The 22,411-nt window shown below is 52.6% G+C and overlaps 1 protein-coding gene across 1 annotated transcript in view; it reads left to right on the forward strand.

Moving 5' to 3' along the window:
• Positions 1–776: 776 nt before the first annotated feature.
• Positions 777–22,411, forward strand: part of LOC146839549 (V-type proton ATPase 116 kDa subunit a 3-like) — a 137,434-nt gene continuing 115,799 nt past the window's right edge. The window contains exon 1 of the mRNA XM_085650816.1: positions 777–957. The gene's annotated coding sequence lies outside the window, so the exon portion shown is untranslated. The remainder of the gene's footprint in view (positions 958–22,411) is intronic.

Consider the following 22,411-nt stretch of genomic DNA (forward strand, 5'->3'; position numbering starts at 1 on the left):
CCCTCTGTTTTTAGTTGTGCTAGTTAAATGGATCAACTGAAGCCAAGCAGGACTACAGCTCCCAGAATGCACCGGGTTGCTAAACATGAACCCAGGACTGGAGTGTTGACTCTTTGGAGATTTGGTAACCTCCTCACACTGCTAGATAATGGAGACTCAGGCACTCATAAGCAGTGGACCAGTTGATAAAACCCAACCCTCAGGTGTTTGGAATTAATTGGTTGCAACAAATATCTCCTATTGCAAGTGTTGTCCATGAAATGGGGAACAACATGAGAATTTTGGGGTTTACTACATCAAAATCTGCATGTCCCCCTATTTCTTGGTCTTGGTCGCACCTTAAAATATAAAACTGCCGGAGTGCTGTTGGTTACGCAGGCGGTCACTGTGAGTGTCACACTGAGCGGAGCCGCTTGGAAGTGAGGTGGCCTCACGTGACTCCACTGTGCAGAAGTAGTGTCAGGCGAGTACTGGAGAGAGGGTTCAAGCTGCCCCATGTAGGGTGCAGGCAGGAGACGCCTTGTCTCTTTCCTCTGCCACCTTCATCCTTTTACGCCTGTATGAATTATGGATAAAAAGGAAAACTGCACGCCCCAGAATGCAAAGGTGTAAAACCCCACACAGGGCAAGTGAAAGTGCACCTGACATGGGACACCTGAGATCCGCGGAGCCCGGGCTCGCCTCCTCCCTTCTCCTCTCTCCCGCCCCTCCCTCCAGCGCCTCTCTAGCTCCCACCCTCCCACCGGCTCACGCTCACGTGATGCTCTGGAGCAAGTGAGGAAATGCCGAGCCCAGGAGACAGGAAGTGAAAGAGGCAAATAAAGAAAGAACTCTCGAGCTGACACAAACAGAAACCGAGGAGCCTGCACCTTGGAAGCTGGGGAGCCGCACCCTCGGAGCACAGGGCACCACCCGGCCCTGCACTACCCCCGGGCACCAGAGCCGCAGGAGCACCAGGTGAGGAGAGAGAAAGCGCCTAGGCTGGTGGACATACAGTGCAGCGCTATGCATTCTGTAAACACTAGCGCCTCGTGGGGATGGGGCGAGGGGACAGCACTCGGGCGCTGCCTGCCGGCTGTGCACAGCACCATAGAGAGACTGCACTGGGCTGGTGATCAGACAGCAGAGCTATCGCCCCCTCTGCACCAGTGAGAAACATAACTGAAAAATGAAGCGAGTGATCAGTGAAAGAGACAGACCGCACTAGAGTGTGCATATGGAACAGACATCATGGCTGTCTCTCCTGTGTACAGGGGGGCACGAAAGAGTTACGTGAAACGGTGACCAGTGAACAGATTAGCGAGGCATCTGGGAGAGACCGCTCAGAACAGACTGACTGCATGTGGTCAGACCAGAGGGGTGGCACCACAGACACGGAACACAGCCCACCCAGAGGGGTGTCATAGAGTCAGAGACGACAGTCACGACACGTAGCCCACCCAGAAGAGTAGACATCTCCCAGTTCACTCCGAGGGGTGTCATCGAATCAGAGACAGCACCCAGTCCACCCAGAGGGGTGTCATCGAATCAGAGACCTCACACAGTCCACCCAGAGGGGTGTCATAGAATCAGAGACAGCCCACAGTCCACCCAGAGGGGTGTCATAGAATCAGAGACGACACACAGCCCACTCAAAGGGGTGTCATAGATTCAGAGACAGCACACAGTCCACCCAAAGTGGTGTCACGGGACAAGAGAGTACATACTCTTTCACAGAGGGGGAATCGCATCACAACACAACCAGAGACAGCACATAGTCCACCCAGAGAGGTGTCACAAGACGAGAGACGGCACGTCGTTCACCCATAGGGTTGTCACAAGACTAGAGACAGCGCGTAGCCTCTCAGAGAGACTGTCAAGGGTGCAGGACAGAGCATTGCCTCCTAGAGACGTGTCACAGGACGAGAGACCGCACATTGCCTCCCAGAGAGACGTTCAAGGACGCAGGACAGAACATTGCCTCCTAGAGAGTGTCACGGTACGAGAGAAAGCATATTGCCTCCTAGAGAGGTGTCGCAGGGCGAGCGACAGCACATTGCCTCCCAGAGAGGTGTCACAGGACGAGAGACTGCACATTGCCTCCCAGAGAGACTGTCAAGGGTGCAGGACAGAACATTGCCTCCCAGAGAGGTGTCCCGGGAAGAGAGACAGCACATTGCCACCTAGAGAGGTGTCGCAGGGCGAGAGACAGCACATTGCCTCCCAGAGAGGTGTCCCGGGAAGAGAGACAGCACATTGCCTCCCAGAGCGGTGTCATAGGACGAGAGACCGCACATTGCCTCCCAGAGAGACTGTCAAGGGCGCAGGACAGAACATTGCCAACCAGAGAGGTGCCACAGGATGAGAGACAGCACATAGGCTTCCACAGGGGTGTTACAGGATGAGAGACAGCACATAGCCTCCCAGAGAGGTGCCACAGGACGAGAGACAGCACATAGCCTTTCACAGGGGTGTTACAGGATGAGAGACAGCACATTGCCTCCCAGAGAGGCGCCACAGGACGAGAAACAGCACATAGCCTTTCACAGGGGTGTTACAGGATGAGAGACAGCACATAGCCTTCCAGGGTGATGTTACAGGACGAGAGACAGCACATAGTTCACCCAGAGGGGTGTCATATAATGAGAGACGATACATAGCCCACTCAAAGGGGTGTCGTAGAATAAGAGACAGGACACCGTCCACGCAAAGGCAAGTCACAGGACAAGAGAGTACATAGTCTTAACCAGAGAGGTAACCACACCACCACCAGAGACAGCACATAGTCCACCCAGAGAGGCTGTTTATGGCGCAAGACAGCACACAGTCTACCCAGAGGGGTGTCACAGTACAAGAGGGTACATAGTTTTACCGAGAGGGGGAAACGCACCACCACCAGAGACAGCACATAGTTCACACAGAGTGGTGTCACGAGACGCGAGACCGCACATAGTTCAATCAGATGGGTGTCACGGGACGCGAGACAGCACATACTTCACCCAGAGGGTCGCCACAGGGCGTGAGGCCGCACCCAGTCCACCCAGAGCTTTGTCATAGGACGAGAGACAGCACAGAGTCCACCCCGATGGTGTGTCCCATAACGAGACACCGCACACAGTCCCACCGCGAGAGCGCTTCCGGTGGTCTGGTTTACTAATGGAGCAGTTACTTTTGCCCCTCAGGCAGCCGTGCAGAATGTGCCCGGGCTTGCTGTGTCCTGTCCCGGTGTCTCCCCAGCCCTGCTTGCCCTCCAGCCACACATCTCACGCGGCCCTCGGCCGGTCTGGGCCTGTGATTTGCACTGGATTGTTAATACCAATATACTTTGCGTTAGGTTTGTTTAAAAAAAGTAACACAAACTTTACGCAAAGTCTTTGTAAATCTGAGCCTACACCATTGGTGCAGCCTATGTGTAGTAAAATTTTAAAATATTGACACTCAGTGCTTCCTGCCAAAAACATGGACTTTGTAGCATTATAAACCAAAATCACTATTCCACACAGCACCAAGCAGGATTTAATTCTGACTCTCACACACAGAGACATCTGAAGCAATTGCATTAACCCACTGAGATTTCATTCTTTGAGTGCCTTTCCCACTAATTAATTTGTGTGTGTATTATTCTAATATGCAGTTAACCTAAAGTTGAAAAAAGCATTTAATACCAGCTACTGAATATTTTTTTTGTTCTTTGTAGGCCTGGAATTGACCCTGGCAACACACCGACTGACCTCTGCCCCATGCCAATTAAAATCCCAGCTCCCATGCTTTTTTTTTTTTATAGCCCTTTGGCTGCGTGTAAATGAAGATAGCCTTGAAACAGGACAAATAAATGAATAAGTTCCTGCTTCCAGGCCACCTTCATTTACACTTCTTTTCCGAGACATCTGCGCCCCCCTGAGAATGCCGCCACGGACCCCCAGGGGGGCGCGCCCCACAGTTTGAAGACGTCTCCCTCAGAGGTTCTTCACAACGGACTGGTGGGATAGACAAGCCCTCGCGTGGTCAGGGCCGTGAACCCTGTCCCGAGTGCCCACCTGTACATATGTCTGTATCCCTCATTTTTGTTGTCATAGGCGAGCACGGATCATGCATGTGCACCATGACATAGGCCTGTCTCACGGACTGCGGTGTTGTTGGACTGGGAGGGGCGCCCAAAGTGCCACCCTCCTAGGGGTGGAAGGCTATTACCTCTAACCAGGAGTTTGGCGCACGAGCGTGGTGGTGGCAGCGTACCCTCTAGTGATCAGTAGGAGGGGACGGGTCCGTTGTAATGTGCGTCACTGGAGTGAGGCCTACAGGCTCACTCCCTGTTAAAGTGCCTCTGCTGTGTGCTTAAGGCATCCTTGACCTATGTCAGATTTGTGTGAAGTGCTGCGCAGTGCAGAGGTGGTGCGTCTGTGCTGGGTGTGTGTGTGCCTGGGAAGGGTAATACAGGGATAGTTCAGTACTGAGCGGTGCCTGCCGGGGAATGCATGTGCTGGGCGTACAAGTGCCTATGAGTGCTAAAGTACCCGAAGAATGTTGTGCTATGCAGTGTGTGTAGGACGCTTGTCCTACACACACTGCATAGCACAACTGCCATGTTTTAATTGGCATGGGGCAGAGGTCAGTCGGTGTGTTGCCAGGGTCAATTCCAGGCCTACAAAGAACAAAAAAGATATTCAGTAGCTGGTATTAAATGCTTTTTTCAACTTTAGGTTAACTGCATATTAGAATAATACACACACAGATTAATTAGTGGGAAAGGCACTCATAAAGGATGAAATCTCAGTTGGTTAATGCAATTGCTTCAGATGTCTCTGTGTGTGAGAGTCAGAATTAAATCCTGCTTGGTGCTGTGTGGAATAGTGATTTTGGTTTATAATGCTACAAAGTCCATGTTTTTGGCAGGAAGCACTGAGTGTCAATATTTTAAAATTTTACTACACATAGGCTGCACCAATGGTGTAGGCTCAGATTTACAAAGACTTTGCGTAAAGTTTGTGTTACTTTTTTTAAACAAACCTAACGCAAAGTATATTGGTGTGCTTGTGAGTGGCTCAATACATGAAGGGTGCCCTACGTGCATGGTAAATTTGTGTGCTGGGTGTGAGTGGTACAATACATGAAGGGCGCAGTGCATGCATATTAAACGCACATGCTGGATGTATGTGTGCCCATGAGTGGTACAATACATAAAGGGTACAGTGATGGGCAGTTGCATGTTAAATGCAAGTGCTGTATGTATATGTGTCTAAGTGTGGTACAGCACATGAAGGGTACAGTTAGTGCTTGAAATGGAAAAATAGAAGTGTGGGTACTCTGTACCAGAGTACCTGCTGGTCCAATTAAAAGTATTACGTTTCCCTTGAGAAGTGCAGGTACGCTCCCTCGCAAAATAAAAAAGTGCCGGTACTCCCCACCGGACAGTACCGGCCCATTTAAAGCGCTGGATACAGTGCTGTGCAGTTTGTGTGAGTGCTGTGCACATGCACCGAGTGCACGTGTGCCTGGTATACTATGAGGGGGGGGGGGGATGTGTGTGTGTGTATGCTGAATACATGCACTCCCGGAAGCTGGGGGGGGGGGGGGGGGAGGCTTCCTTGTATACTTCAGAGGGTCTCTTGGGGTCAGGGAGAGGTCACGCGGCCCTTCTATCAAGAGGGCACTCCGTACGAACACTTTACGTTCCTTCTATGGTATGGCGTCTTGAACCATACACTGCCTTTAGTGATGCTTTTAAATAATAAATATAAAATCTACCACCCTCTTCCTCGTGGCCCTTTGTTCGGAAGGTGCTGCGTTCGGTCCTCTGGGTGAAGACGGGCGAAACCGAAACTGAAATCCAAAGTTACAACATGAACATGGCTGGGACGTGCAGAATAACACGTTTGCACCTTTTTGTTTGATTATGGAGGATTTTGTTCCTGTTAATTCAGATTTGTTTGTTTTACACAAACGATTTCCCCCGTTGCAGCCCCCGGTGTTCATACAATAGTGTCCGGTGCTTCGATGGGGCGCGCCCAGGACTTGTTGGCGAATTACAGTTTCATGGCGGCTTCTACATCCGTGGAGCTTCCAGGCTTCAGAAAACTGCACTCTCTGTGCTGTTGCAATCGAGTTTGCGTTGAGAGGCCATCACAGTGACGCTCTGTGCTACAGCACGCGCGGAGTCGTGTGTCTCTGCGGCCACATACAATAGCCAGCCCGGCCGGGCACCGAGCCCCTCCCGGTGCCTCCCAGCCCCAGGGGCCGCGCTCCCTGCTCCGTGGGCCCGGAGCTGCCTCCGCAGAATCTGCGGTTCCATCACTGAGGCCCGGGTACTCCCCGCTGCTCCGTGCACAGCGCTCCCTGCGGCTCCGTGCACCGCTCCGCCGGTGCACCTCAACCCCGCATCAATCCCTGCTGCTTCGTGCACAGGCACCACTTGTACCGCCCCCTCAGGCACTTCCAGCACCTCGTGTGGGGCTGTACATTTATTCAGATAGTGCTTGAACCTCCCCCTCATGCACTTCCAGCACCCTGTGGGACTGCACTTTCCTTCAGACAGCACTTGTACCTGTCCCTCAGGCACTTCCAGCACCCTGTGGGACTGCACTTTCCTTCAGACAGCACTTGTACCTGTCCCTCAGGCACTTCCAGCACCCTGTGGGACTGCACTTTCCTTCAGACAGCACTCGTACCTGTCCCGCAGGCCTGCGCTACGCCCCTGTAACCACCCCTGTTATGGTGTGTGGCCCCCACGCTCCTTCAAGCCGCACTTGTTCACCCCATCGGGCACTTCAGAGGAGACTCCGCGGCGCGGACTGTGTGAAAGGGGTGCTTTAATGAGACGGGTGCGCGTCACATCTCAAACCCTCGGCCGGGGGCGTCCAAAACCGGCTTTAGCAGCTGCAGGTGGGTGGATGAGTGATGAGAGAGAGAGAGAGAGGGGATGAATGGATGAGTGAAAAGGAGGGTGGATGGATGGCTGAATGAAGGGGTGGACGGATGGATGAGTGAAAGGATGGATGTATTGATTGAAAGGATGGATGGATTGATTGAAAGGATGGATGTATTGATTGAAAGGATGGATGGATTGATTGAAAGGATGGTTGCATGAATGGATAAAAAGGGATGGATAAGTGAAAGGATGGGTGACTGAGTGAAATGGTAGATGGATGGATAGATGTAATTGATGGGTTTGAAGATGGATATGTTTGGATAAGGATTGGGGGGCGGAAGGATTCGTAGACGGAATGGTGACTGACTTATGGATGACAGATTCTGAAGGTGGAATGGTGTACATCAGTGGGCTGCTGGAAGGTTGAGTGGATCGATACTCGGATAGAAGATGAGGGAAAGAATAGATGGATGAGTAAAGGGAGGGTAGATGGGTGGCTGGATGAAGGAGTGGACGGATGGGTGAGTGAAATGAATGGGTGGAAGGCTGAGTGGGTGGAAGGCTGAGTGGGTGGAAGGCTGAGTGGGTGGAAGGATGGATGGATGAGTGAAAGGATGGATCGGTGAGTGGATGGATGAGTGAAAATGGATGGAAGGAGGGAATGGATGGATGAGTGAAAATGGATGGAAGGAGGGAATGGATGGATAGGTGAGTGGATGGATGAGTGAAAAGGGATGGAAGGAGGGAATGGATGGATAGGTGAGTGGATGGATGAGTGAAAAGGGATGGAAGGAGGGAATGGATGGATGAGTGAAAATGGATGGAAGGAGGGAATGGATGGATAGGTGAGTGGATGGATGAGTGAAAAGGGATGGAAGGAGGGAATGGATGGATGAGTGAGAAGGGAAGGAAGGAGAGAATGGATGGATGAGTGAAAAGGGGGATTGATGAGCAAAAGGATGGATTGATGATTGAAAGGATGGATTGATGATTGAAAGGATGGATTCATGAATGGATGAAAAGGGGTGGATAAGTGAAAGGATGGGTGACTGAGTCAAATGGTGAATAGATAGGTTTCATTGATAGGTTTGAAGATGGATGGATAGGTTTGGATAAGGATTGGCAGATGGAAGGATGGACTGACGTAATGGTGACTGAGTGACTGACTGGATGACTGATTGCAAAGGTGAAATGGTGTAGATCAGTGGGTTGATTGAAGGTTGAAGGATTCATACTTGGATAGCAGATGAGGGCAAGAATAGATGGATGAGTGAAGGGAGGGAGGGTGGATGGAGTGAAAGGATGGACTGAGTACAAGGGTGGATGGGCGAAAGGGTGAAAGCATGGGTGACTGAGTGAAATGATGGATGGATAGGTTTAATGGATAGCTTTGAAGATGGATGGATAGGTTTAGATATGGATTGGTGAACGGGTGGATGGACAGACAGACGGAATGGTCACATTTTGAATGGATGGCAGAGTGTAAAGGTGAAACGGTGGATATCTACGGGTGGATGGAAGGTTAAAGGTTGAATGGATCGAATCATAGAAGAGACGAGCCAGCTCTGTGGGGCGGGTTTCGATGACTTGCTACGCTTGCTTGGTGTCAAAACAGCTTTGGTTCAAAGTGTGAGTGTGTGTGTGTGGGGGGGGGAGGGGGTCTTTTAATTTTCTGGCAACTCCGTTGCCCGAGGCGAAAGCCATACAGACTACAGATACCAAACCTGGCTAGTGCCTTATTTTACTGACTACCAACCTGCAACCTTTGCCCCACCTCCAATAAAATACTTCCTTTATTTGATCAACTAACTGTACCCTTGAAGCAAACTTGTTCCCCTTCCAGGAGCAACGAGTTTAGCCCCACTCAGCCTGTGAACAACTCTGACGTCTGTATCCACCCCCCCCCCCCCCCATTGATCCGCCCATACCGCAGCGGACTCCATCTTGTTTCTGCTATTAATGTCCAAAACCTGCCTGCACCTGCTCAAGAGGCGACTTCCCTCAACAACCTGTTAGTCACCAGACAAAAACGCCCCTGTGCCATTCCTGCCCCCCTCCCGCCCCCTCCCAAATCAAACCCCTGCTTATAGGGCTGACGACCACAGACACTGCCCCGCTCCTGGTGGCTGGCGTGCCTTCCAAAGAGAAGACTCGGCTCAGACGGCGCTTATCCCCCTGCCTCGGGCACTCTCGGCGCCCTGAGCGGCTGCATTTTCATTCAGACAGAACCGCCCCCCCCCCCCCCATGGGAACGTTTGGCACCTTTTTTAGGGGCTGCACTTTCACTCCCACAACACGTGCTCCCCTCCCTCAGGCACTCTCGACACCCATTGGGGCTGCACTTTCAGTACCAGGCATGGGCTGCACTTTCAGTACCAGGCATGGGCTGCACTTTCAGTACCAGGCATGGGCTGCACTTTCAGTACCAGGCATGGGCTGCACTTTCAGTACCAGGCATGGGCTGCATCATCATCCAGACAGCACTGGTCCCCCCCCCCCCCTTAGGAACTCTTGGCACCTTGTTTGAGGCTGCACTTTCACCCACACAACCCTTGTCCCCTCCCTCGGGCACTTTTAGTACCATGCATGGGTCTGCACTTATTCCCCTCCCTGTGGCACTCCGGGCATCCTGTGTGCACCATCCTCGGGCACTTTCAGTACCCCATGTGGCTGCACTTTCATTCAGAGAGCACTTTTTCATACCCCTCGTACAGTTGGGCAACCTGTGTACACTACCCTCGTACACTTCCACCCTATGTACACTTCTCTCCTACACGTCCACCCTATGTACACCTCTCGCATACACGTCCACCCTGTGTACAACTCTCTCGTAGTAGACGACCACCCTGTGCTCACCTCTCTCGTAGACGTCCACCCTGTTACACCTCTCTCGTAGACGTCCACTCTGTCTACTACTCTCTCGTAGACGTCCACCCTGTTACACCTCTCTCGTAGACGTCCACTCTGTCTACTACTCTCTCGTAGACGTCCACCCTGTTACACCTCTCTCGTAGACGTCCACTCTGTCTACTACTCTCTCGTAGACGTCCACCCTGTTACACCTCTCTCGTAGACATCCACCCTATCTACAACTCTCTCGTAGACGTCCACCCTGTCTACACCTCTCGTAGACGTTCGCCCTGTGTACAGCTCTCTCATACTCTTACAGTACCCTTTATAACCCCCCTTCAGGTATTCTAGGCACCCTCTGTTCACCCCCTACAGGCACTCAGGGCTTCTTGTGTACAACTCTTCCCCCCCCCCCCGCATTCTGGTCACTCTGTTTACCTCCCTCACAAGCACTCAAGACACCTTGTGTTCCTCCTCCCCCCCCCCCCCCCCCCCTCGCTAGGCCGCCTGTGTACACATCCCTCATACAATTTAAGCACGCTGTGTTCGCCCCCCTTCCCCTCGGCATTCAGGGCACCATGTGTTTACCCCCATGTACTCTTGGCCTCTGTGTACACCTTCCTCATACACTTTCAGCACGCTGTGTTAACTCTCTCCCCCCCCTCTCTCTTCAGACACGGAGGGCACCCCTTCAGGCACTCGAGACACCTTATGTTCACCCGCTCTGGCACTCGGCGCCTTGTCCTTCTGCTGCCCCCCCTTATGCTTTTGAGGCCTCCTGTGTACCCCAGCCCCATAAACTTTCAGCACCCTTTATTCACCCCCTCGGGCACGCAGGTTCCTTTCTAGAGCAGCTCATAGGGGAGCTATCGGGACAGGACGTAGTAGCGGCAACCCCCCCCCCCCTCTCCCTCAGCGCCTTGAGACCCTCGCGGGTAAGTAGTGCGGTTTACAAATCTTGTCATTGATTGATTGAAAGAGGAAAGGTGGGGTCTTTTGATGCACCCCTGTATCACAGGTGAGGCCAGAGGGGTTCGGCGGGACCCGAGCTGCGACGGGCCCCTGTCCCTAATGAATCCAATACTAAAAGTGGCGGGCAGAAGAATCCAGAAAGAATTGAGGATGGGCCCACCATAACATTCTCCGTCCCCCCCGTGCGGGTTTAGGGGGGGGGCAGGAGAACACTGTGGCACGGTCGGAATCTTAACCCCTGATGGGTGACACGTGGGGCAAAGAAAGGCTCCGTCTGTTCCGCGTCCATGGACCGTGGCGGGCCTTTGATCGGGTCCACGGGTCCGAGCTCGGGGGCGCATCGGCTGACCGGGGCGTGCCCCGGGGTTCACGGTCTTCCTCGGGCTCCTCAGCTGACGCTGCGGCCTCGGTCACGATGCGGAAACTACGGCTTCTTGTGGCCTCCCTCGAGGTGCTGCGCAGAGTTGTGTTAGAGCGCCTCTTTTAATTTATATAAATGGTTTGAACAATTTCCTGGAATCTAAAGGACCGGCCCCGGATTCGGCCTTTCCCTGCCCTGCGCCGTTATACACGGGCGAGCGGCGCGGCTCCCTCCGACCTCGAACGGTCTCGGGGTTTCGGGGACCCGGTCCTTAGGTTTATGAACGAGATTGACTTAGACACCAGTATCGCCAAAGCCCATGTCATGCTTTGTGGGAGGCTTTGCAATGTTTACCGTTCTTAACCTATGGCGCTCGAGGGCACAGCGGGAGCAGCATCTCTTGTGCAGAAAGCCTCGTGGAGTGGGCGCCGGGGGGATGTTGATGAGAAGTAAAACTGCCCCCACCAGGCGGGCAACTAGAGCAAAATTTCGGGGGGGGGCTGAAAAGGATTTGGGGGGGGCTGAAAAAGATTTCGGGGGGGGCTAAGTCTTCCAGCCATAGGCAGAGTGGCTGTAAGAAGGGGTGAACACACAACAAAAGCATCATTAACGAGTAAATGGTCTTTTAAAGACCTGTGAAGTGCTCGGGTGCGGCTGCAATTAGACGGACTCCAGCCCGCGAGGCTGTCTCAGCCGGGCTGGACGCACATGAGGGGGGGGGGGGGGGCTGAAGCCCGGTGAGCCCAATGGGTGTTGCGCGCCTGGCCCCCACCCCTAATTGGGCAGCGGTTTGGAGCGGGGGGCACACAGCTTAGACCCGGGCGGTGATCCAACATTGGCTGGGCTGTGGTGACGGCTATGAAGTCCCAGGGCTGCCCGCGTCGAACACACGTCTGTATTGTTGGGTCGCCCATAATTGTACCAGGCGCCGCACTGGATAAATGACCACAATGGAGATTTGGTTAAAACGTTCTTTCAGGGGCCGCTGTGGAGGGGGGGCGCTGTGGAGGGGGGGCGCTGTGGAGGGGAGCCGCTGTGGAGGGGAGCCGCTGTGGAGGGGGGCCGCTGAGCAGAGGGCTGCTGAGGGGGGGGGGGGGGGGAGGGGGGTGGCCGCTGCCCTGGACAGGCCCATTTCAGAGCAGGTTTGATTTTCCAAACCGGCGTTGGTCTTTGGCCTCATCTCTCCCTCGTCATGAACCCGTGGGGGGCGTCCTTGCTCACTAAGGGGCATATTATCAACAAAGGCGTTAACATTATCGCCGCTAAAGCAGCGATAATGGGCTTGATAATACGCCCTTGTGAATTCCAATGGAAGCCCAGGTTCACACCAGAACATGGGCTTCTATTGGAATTCTCAAGGGCGTATTATCAAGCCCATTATCGACGTTTTAGCTGCAGTTTTCTGCTGCTAAACTGGCGATAATTTTTAACGCCGTGCTTGATAATATGCCCCCACATTTCAACATGGTGCATTCGCTACAGGTTAAGTTTTCCACCACGACAGGATGAACCTGAACCAATATTGGGGCATATCAGCAAGGGCCGGCGATAATTATCGCTAGCGTGAGGATAATTATCGCCGGCTACCGCTGAATTTTATCGCTGAGGTAGCGTGCTATCATCAACGCTTATCTCAAAAGCGATAAAATCCCAGGCGCAAGCTGCCAAATGTGCGATTATCGCTGGAAATCCAGCGATAATCGCACAACGTTTGGCGATAGCTTGCTGATAGGGCAGGGCAGACTCAGCCATGATAGCCACCTTCCATTGGATATCATGGCTAAGTCAAACTAAAAGCAGGCGTAAGGAATGTAGCGATAACCGCGGTTAGCACTACCTTTCTTATCACTATGCTTGTTAGCGTGCCCATTGATAATTGGAGAAATGTCGGTTAGCGACATTTCTCCAGTTATTTTGGAAAGGAACGCCCACTTTGCATCTCATTAGAGATGCAAAGCGGGGCGTTGTTGTGACGGGCGATAAGTCAGCAAAACACGCAATAGCGTGTCTTTGCTGATAAGGCGATTAAATTATCGCCGCTTTTCACACGAAAAGGGACGCAAAAGCGGCAATAATTTCATAGCGCCGCCTTGATGATGAGCCCCATTCCCCTGCCCTTGTGATGGTCGGTCGCCACAGACCTTGGAACGTCTTTCCTCATTCTTCAAGGCCTGTGATTCCCAAGGCACAGATGTTTCCTATTTTAAGACCCAGGGGCTTGTGTCGGCCCAGACCACCCTTTACTCTTTGCAGATGGCGCTGAACCTGCCCTATAACTGCTGGTGGGCCCATCTTGACGCGAGCTCTGTACCTGAACGCAGCATTGAATCTTTAAATACTGTGTTTAACCAAGATGGAAACTGTCTATGAATTGCCTGGACTGGACGGTTTAGATGTCTTCTGTTGTTTGAGCGTTTTTATATATTTTTATTTAACTGTTTTAATCATGTATTTATTTTAAGGCCGGGGTATCCATGTTGTACCTTCAACGTTTGTGATTATTGAATAATGATCAAATAAAGTTTTCCAATTAATAAATACAAAGCATGGAATTCCCACGTCGCATGGCACCATTTTTAAAAGGAGCCGACAGTGACTCAAACTTCATTGATTAATTACAGAAACTGTAATGCAGCTCCTCGGCTTTTAAAGTGTAATTACTTTAAAAACATGGAATTCAAAACCTTTAGTAGACAAAACATAAAATTTACAGAAAAGGGTAAAATGTAGCACAGTCCGTTCAGAGAATTCATCGCACAGAGATATAGTAAATTGTGCTAGTTGTGCACTGGCCCTGAGGGAAACATGACTATAATCTCCGAATAGTGTCAGATCTAAACCTGCACAGAGCGCTGGATCCCAGGGGTAGGTTTGGGCAGAAGGAAAGGCTCGGTATAAGGAGACGTCTTCATAACATAACGTGTATTTGTAAGAGCACGTTCACCCTCAAGGGGGCATCTTGGCACTGAATAACAGATGTTTATTGTTACCCAACTCAATGGTACTCATTGTATCGACCTTAGAAGGATGAAAGGCTGAGTGGACCTGCCGGATTTGAACCTGTGACCATGAGGTCGAACACAGGCTCTACTGTGGACGCATGAGTCTCCTAAGCCCCCAGACTTCAGCTCCAAGCCCTGCCTAGTGCCAGATTTCCTAAATCCAAAAGTCCTGCTGCATTCTTCCTACAGGTCCCAGAAGCTCAGTTTGACCGATACAGTTACCCTAACCAGGGACTGGGACACATTGGGCTTTATAACTATCCAGAAACAGTAGCGGCGGTTTCCCGCCTAAGGCGGGATCAGACTGAATAAAGCCCCAACCGACTGAGAGAACAGTTCAGATTTATTATTTACGAACAACGTGCACTAATAAATGACTCCAGTCGGAGATAAGCCCAGCAGCTTCCGCAACTTTATCTCAGTCTGTTGGGAATGGGGAAGTGGGCTCCCCGTCGAGCCTGCCTGGGGATAGTCATGCAGGATTGTTTACTATAGCGCTTTAATCCAAAGCGCTCTACTGCGGGAGGGGGGGGGGGGTTGTATGCCGAAAGCATGCCTTTACAATGTGGGCATTACAACGAAAATGCCTTTACCACGCATGTCTTTACCACACATTTTATTTGTCACAAATGTATCTTTATCACACATACCACTGCAACGAAATCGGTCTGTCTGTCTGTCTGTCTATCTATCCTCCCCTAAAACCAAACATACCCTTTTCACCTAAATTCCCTTACCTTGTTGTAAAGGATTCATGGTAATGCATGGTTATGACTGTGTAGTAATGGCTGTTTTCCTACTTACGGGCACTGGTTACAAAATCGGCAAAAATGCATTGATAATCCTAGCATTAAAGCGACGCGATCACGGTTAATGCACAAATTCTTGGAAATGCTCCTCACGCTGTTTTTTTAAAACATTTTTACCACCATTGATGAGAACATGGTGTGAAAGCAGGAAAAGAGGGGAGAAGAGATTAAATAAACTGTGCAAGAGAAGGGAGCGTTTCAGCAAACAAATGATGGACAGAATGTTGACAATGCCAACATTCTCCCCCAATCAAAAGATCTGGGTTAAATCCAGCGTTCTTTTGCCCACTACGCCACCCCAGTTTCGGCCCAGCCATATGCAAATCAGTCTTGACCCTGTGCCCCATGGGAACATTCCAGACCGAACTGCCAGGCCAGGTCCTCCCTGGACCGGAAACAAGCATGCTGGGACCGGTTGCGGGGTATGTCACCCTTCTTCAGCCAGGCTAGCTTGAATCCAGTGGCACAGTGAGCAAGGGACCCACGGCTGGGCATACCCATCCCACTTAGGGCGAAAAGTGTTACAGCAAACAAATGATGGATGGAATGCTGACCATGCAAACATTCTCCCCCAATCAAAAGATCTGGGTTAAATCCATCGTTCTTTTGCCCACTACGCCACCCCAGTTTGGGCCCAGCCATAGAGAAGGGAGCGGCCTGGAAGGAGACTGCAGTGAAACGGGAGCCACGATGAGGGAGTCGGAGAAAGAACTCAAACATAAAGTAGAGACAGTTCAACTTGCAGCGAAGCAGAGCTCTGACAGTCGGGAAGGGGCTCGAGGCAGAGACATCTGTGAATGATAGGAAAGAGCGAAAAAGAATCAAATAAGAGTTATGGATGCCTCATGCAGAGTAGTAAGATATAGAAAGAAACTGTACTGAGATCGGCAGAGTTGAGGCAAGAAAGAGTACAGCTTGAAGAGTCCGTTTCAGAAAATAACACAGAAGAATTGACGCACTGTTGCAAATATTAAATGAAGACCGCACCCTTTTGAGACCAAAGATACTGTGCTGGGTAAAGTAAGCGAAGCGCCTCAATACCCTTGTGGGTGATTAGCTGTGCTATATAAATCAACTGATTGATTGAGGAATTTAGCTAGTAGGCGAGGAGGCAGCAAAAGTCAATTGAGAAGGTTGCTCATCCTCCGACATTCCTACATCATTCGTTCTCCTACATCACACGCACAAGACTTTTTTTTTTTTTTTGTTTTTTTTTTAAAGTTTCAAAAACCTTTATTGCAACTTTCAGCAACCACACAATCATTCGCCTACAACCTTTCCGGCCGGCTCCAGGAGACACTGTATTAAAAGTTCAAACATCGTGTACACAGCCAATTAGCCGACAACCCGGGGGTCCGGCGGCACTGGTATACATACCCCTCTGAGCATAAATGGGTCGGAAGACAGTTCAGCATTGAGGGATAACGGGAGGGAGCATTTAGGAAGCCCACCCGAGTCAAATACCATCCACACATCCCACGCAGGGGGGCACATCACGGCCATGGAGCCCGTCTAGGGTCATCCCAGCACTAATCACTCTGCGCAAGCCAGGAAGTTTCCCCGCCAGTTATGTCCCCATTCTTCTTTTCTCCCACACGTCCATGCTACAACAAGCCCCCCCAAGTCAGATACACCAACCATCCGCGCAACATACCCCGGCAACCTAACCATCCCCCTCAGCGGAGCTAGTCTGGGCTGCTAGATACGCTTTAAACGGATCCCAGATGTCTTTGGCTCTGCTCTTCAAAGGTTGCGTTTCGGCATATATCACATTCTGGTCCTGGCAGTACAGAACATCCTCCAACCACTCCTTGAACTTAGGTGCACGACCCCTACCCCACCGACACGCAACCCGCCGTTTCGCGAGTAGCAACACAATATTGACAAATTTACGGTGTGCTTTAGGCACCGACGCTGTATAGCCCAGCAGCATCACAAGCGGGTCAAGCTTAACCACGGCTCCCACCATGGCCGTAATAGCAGCATGGACCTGTACCCAATAGTCAGCTACCCCCGTGCACAACCAAGCCAGATGAAGAAAATCAGCTCCCTCCGACCGGCACCGCTCACATCGATCAGAGTCCGACAAACGAAATCGGTACTTCCTAACAGGAGTGTAATACCAGCGCTGTAGAAACTTATAATGGATAATACGCAATCTGCAGCTGGAGGAGATCTGGGAGGTGAGCTCACAGCAATACGCCCACTGCGCCTCCGTAATGTCCCTACCCAACTCGACAGTCCAGCCATGAAGCGCTTTGCCGCCGACGTCTCCACCACCCCGGCGAATACTGCAATATAACTGTGAGACCAGGTGCCGACCGTCCGTAGACGCGAGCAAGATCTGCAACGGATTCACCACCTCGGGCTCCTCCGGATAGTGCGGTATCGCCAGTCGCATCCCTTGCCGCAGCCGGAGATAATAAAAGACCTCCAGTGGATTCGGCTGATATCCCGCAAAGAATTGTTCCTTCGTTTTGAACTGACCACTCTCAAAGAGATCCCCCCCAACAGCTGACCTTTATCTTAGCACATAACACCCGGAACCCGCCTTCCTGCAACAGAGAGAGGCCCGGATGATAAACAAACGGCAGCCGCGGGGCATATAGTAGACCGGCCGATAGCCTGCGCATTAAGCGCTGCCAAGCATCAATCGTGCTCGTCACGGTGGTGAGCGGTGTGTCGAGCGCAGTGACGGGACCATGGATGAGGCCCTGTAGCGGCAGCGGTCGAGCCAGCCAGTCCTCAACCGCTAGTTGCGGCATGTAGGGCGTAGGGGCAAACCAATGATATGCAAAGTGCGCCTGCGCGCTCATACAGTACACCTGAAAGTCGGGAACGTCGAATCCCCCTTTGCTGTATGGCAGGGTAATAGTCGACCAGGCCAGCCTAGGCTGCTTACCAGCCCAGAACAATCGCAGCAACTCCGAGCGCAGTGTTCGGAAGAAGAAGGCACCCGGGTAATATGGAATGTTTTGGAAGAAATAGAGAAAGCGAGGCAACACCACCATTTTTATCAATGAGGCCCTGCCGGCCATCGTCAACGGCAACGAGATCCAGCGCGACACATCGTCCGCCAGCTTATCTATGGCCGTACCATAATTCAGACGTAAAGTCTCTTCCCGGTTCGTCGAAACACGAACCCCCAGGTATCTGAGATCAGAGTCACACCACTCCAACGGGTAATCTAGTGCATAGCGCCCGACCGCCGTCGTCAGAGGGAAAAATTGCGATTTCCTCCAGTTGATGTGGATCCCAGACAATCTCCCAAACACCACAAATTCATGGAGCAGCGAGTTCAGGTTGTTCTGCGGATCCACCACATAGAGCGTTATGTCATCCGCATATAAGGACACATCTATCTGCTGTTGACAACATCGGAAGGCACTCTGCTTGTGGAGTTGGCGGATACGACATGCCAGAGGTTCAATCGCTATGGCGAACAACAGCGGGGATAGCGGGCACCCTTGTCTGGTACCCCTAGTTAACAATATCGGCTTCGACAGTTCCCCATTGACCAATACTCTAGCCGCAGGGCCGGTATATAGCAATTTTATCCAAGCGACAAAGATTTTGGGAAAAACCATTCGGTACAGTATAGTGAACAAGTAATTCCACTCCACGGAGTCGAACGCCTTAGTGGCGTCCAGGAATATTGCCGCGACAGGCAGCTCCGGCGCGATCGTTTGAATCAATGAGAAGAGCGTACGCAGATTACTAGCGGTGGATCTACCCGGGACAAACCCTGCCTGGTCTGGGAGGGCAATTTTAGTCATCAAGAGGGAGAGCCGCATGGCCAGCACCTTCGCCAAAATCTTGGCATCACAATTGATCAGGGAGAGCGGTCTGTAGGAATCGCAGTCCTCCGCAGCCTTATTCGGTTTCAACAGGGAGGTAATCACCACCTCTCTCATCGAACCCGGCCAAACGCCCGCTTCTAGAGAGTCCTCATACACCTCCCGTAATACCGGAGCCATTATGTCAATCTAGCTTTTATAAAATTCCGCTGGCAAGCCATCCAGACCAGGTGCCTTACCATTACTTAAAGACATAATCGCTTCCCGTATCTCATCCAGCTCAAACGGGGCCCCCAGAAATTCCCTGTGTTCATCGCTCAGCCAGCATAACGCCACGTCGTCTAAGAAATTCCCAAACTGGACATCACCCACGTTGCGGGCAGTGTACAGTCCCTCGTAATGCTCAGTAAACCGGCGTAAGATCCCCTGTGTGTCATGATGTAGAGCTCCGTCCTGCGTGCATATCTCTAAGATGTGTGAGGCGCCCCGTAACTGCCTGGTGATGCCCGCTAATGCCCGCCCAGGTCTCTCCCCCTCACAATAACGACGGGCCTGCCAATGTTTCCCCCTGAAGCGGGCCCCTCTCTCCGCCTCTCGCTCATATTGCGACAGCTTCTCCCTGAATTCCTTGTGGAGTGGACCCATCGGCTCTCGGGCCATGGAAGTCTCCAGCTCCTTAAGTTCAGCCTCTAGCCTGGTGAGTGTACCCCGTAGGGCCCGTAATACTCCAAAGCTCATAGATATGCAAAAGCCACGGACCGTAACCTTAAACGCCTCCCAGATGGTCTCAACACTAGCCACAGTCCCTTTGTTGCGTGGAAAAAAGTCAGCGATCTCCTCCCCCCAATTCTGCCTGGAACAATGGATCCAACAGTGCCGTGGGTTGCAAGCGCCACCGCGACGTTGCACCGCCGTATCCCGGGATGGCTACCTGCACCAGCACTGCACAATGGTCCGAGTAGGACCGTGGCAAGTGGGTCACCCTGCCCAGGTCCACCCCCAGTCCCCGGGATAGTAGGCAGTAGTCAAGTCTAGCCCAAGTGTTGGCATACACCGTGAAATGCGTCCCCTCACGAACCCCAGCATGCACAAACCTCCAACTGTCTATTAGCTCGCCCTCCCTCATTCTACCCTCCAGCGCTTCTCCCGCTTTTCTGTTATATTGGGGGCTACCATCCGATCTATCGAGCCCCGGCGTCAGTGTGACATTGAAATCACCACCCCATATGAGATGCATGGACCCCACATTTAGTATCTCGCCCCACAGTTTGGTGTAAAACTCAGGAGTGTCCACATTAGGCCCATAGCAATTGACAATAGTAACAGTATCAGCACCCAATCTGCCCCACACCAATACAAATCTACCCTCATCATCCACACGTTCACAAAACCGTACAAACGGCACCGTTTTTTTAATCAGAATCGCCGTACCTCTGGCATATCCAGAGTATGAGGAGAAACAGCGCACACCCGCCCATCTACTCGCAAAGGTATAGGTGGCCCAGGGGCTGAGATGCGTCTCCTGCAGCAGGGCGATCTGCACCTGATGTTGATCCAAATAGGCCACCACCCTCCGACATTTCCTCGCATCATTCAGTCCACGGACATTCCAGGACAAAACCGCTAATCTAGAGATACGACCCCGGTCAGCCATCTCCAGCTAGCCATCCATGACTCAAGACGCGGCCTCCTCCCAGCCTCAACGATTTCCCAGAGGAGTGGCCACCCCAGCCACATCCCCGGCAACATACATCCACTGCAGCCACAAGAACCCACGCAGCATCGGCTCCGTACCCTGCAATCTCTCGCCTACTCCCCGGCCGACCCACTCCGTACATTTTGGTTGCATTCCTCTCAATCTGTGAACCCCAATCATACACACATCCACAACTACCCTTGTACCCACCCCCCTCCCACTGAAGCAAACCCCAACCTGCCAGCAGCGTTCCCTCCCCGTCCCTCCCATACACATCCCAACAACTAGGCCTAAAACAGCCCTCAACCCCATAAACGTATGTTAGTGTAATTCCCATCGGGTAACAGTTCTAGGCGGCATCACTATAACCCCCTCCGTGCAAGCCTGTCCGAACCACAACACGTGTAGCCCAGCCTGGCAACCAGGAGGGGGGTGTCCAGCGCTATAATCAGCGGCGACCTGCGGAATACCGTCCACATCCAATGATATCCATAGACCAATTGCAACAATACAGTCCTGCTGCGTAGGCCAGGAGGAGTCCCATGCCAGGGGGACCCCGGCAACCATCGACCAGCAGGATACCTCCCTACCCCCCACTTCTACCACTACTTCCCGGAGTTCAGGGCAATGTCCATCATAAATAAGGTCCAAGCATAGCCCAGAGGCCCCCCTTCGAACTCCCTCAGGAGTGTGTATACATAGACAGTGCTGCTCACCTACGGGTCCACATCATCAAGCCGCTCTTGACCAGGGGCCAGATCATCGTCCGCTCCCGTCTCCAGCCGCCTATTCCGTTTGTGCTGCTTGAGAAAGTCCTCCACCTGCTGTGGATTGGTGAAGAATTTCTGCCTCCCCTGGTATGTGACCCGCAAACGAGCAGGGTAGAGCAGTGCGTAGTCTATTTGCAGGTTGCGCAATTTAGTCTTCACTGCGAGGAATTTCCGACGCTCCTCCTGGACAAGCGGGGTGAAGTCCGGATACAACGTGAAGGAGTTGCCCTCATACGACAGCGACCTTGTACTACGTGCCGCTCGCAGGGCCGCATCGCGATCCCGGTAGTTCAGCAGCCGGGCTATGATCGGCCGAGGCGTCGCCCCCGGCTTCGGTCTGGGACCCAGTGCTCGATGCGCCCGCTCCACGATAAAATGTGTAGAAAAAACCTCCGAGCCGATCGCCGCCGCCAACATCTTCTCGACATACTCCTCCATTTTGCCCACATTGGTAGATTCCGGAATACCCACGATGCGTATGTTGTTCCGCCTACTCCTCGCTTCCAAATCCTCATTCTTAGCGGCGATGACCCGTAGGAGATTATCCATTCTAGATAGCTGCGACGAGTGTTGGGTCACCACATCCTCCGAGTTCGATATGCGCTGCTCCGCTTCTTTCAAGCGACCCTCGTGCGCATCTAACTTGTGCACTACCGTATCCATACGTGACGAAAGGCGATCCACCTTGTCCGCGATTGTCGCGAACCCTTGGCGCACCTCACACAGCACTGCCTGTATACTCGTGGCCGCATCCGCAGCACCCCCCGATGCTTCGGCCGCCCCATCCGGAGGGCTCGACTTCTCCCCAGGCGTTATCGCTTTCTTAGGAGCCGCAAACGAGAGCTTGGGTTGTCTAGTGTCCGTCTTGCCCATCTCTATGCCTGGGCAGAGCTCTCCAGCACCACCAGTGCGGGCCCCACACCTTCTCCCCACGATCCCGTACGGCTATTTCCTGCGCCGCTCCAAATTTCCAGGGGGATCCCCGTGCTCGTCTCTCAATGCTGGCAGACACTACCGCATCCAGGCCACGAGTGATGCGTCCTCGCTGCTGCGCCAGTGTCCCTGCTGCCACTTAGGACATACGCGGCAAACCACACCACCCTGCGAGCAGAGGGGCTCAAGCTGCGATCCTCAGGCCCGGGGGGGTTAGCACACCAAGTCCGAGGAGATCGTTCCAGGCGCGGTCCGCCCCGCACCACCACAAGCCGGTACGAGATCCACCCCAGGCACACAGGCCTCGCAATCACTTCGGGGGGGTGGGGGGGTGGGGGAAGAGGAGCAGCCCCCACGCACTCTCACCCGTCGCTGTG

The sequence above is a fragment of the Triturus cristatus genome, chromosome 4_1 (assembly GCF_964204655.1).
Source record: "Triturus cristatus chromosome 4_1, aTriCri1.1, whole genome shotgun sequence".
NCBI lineage: Eukaryota > Metazoa > Chordata > Amphibia > Caudata > Salamandridae > Triturus > Triturus cristatus.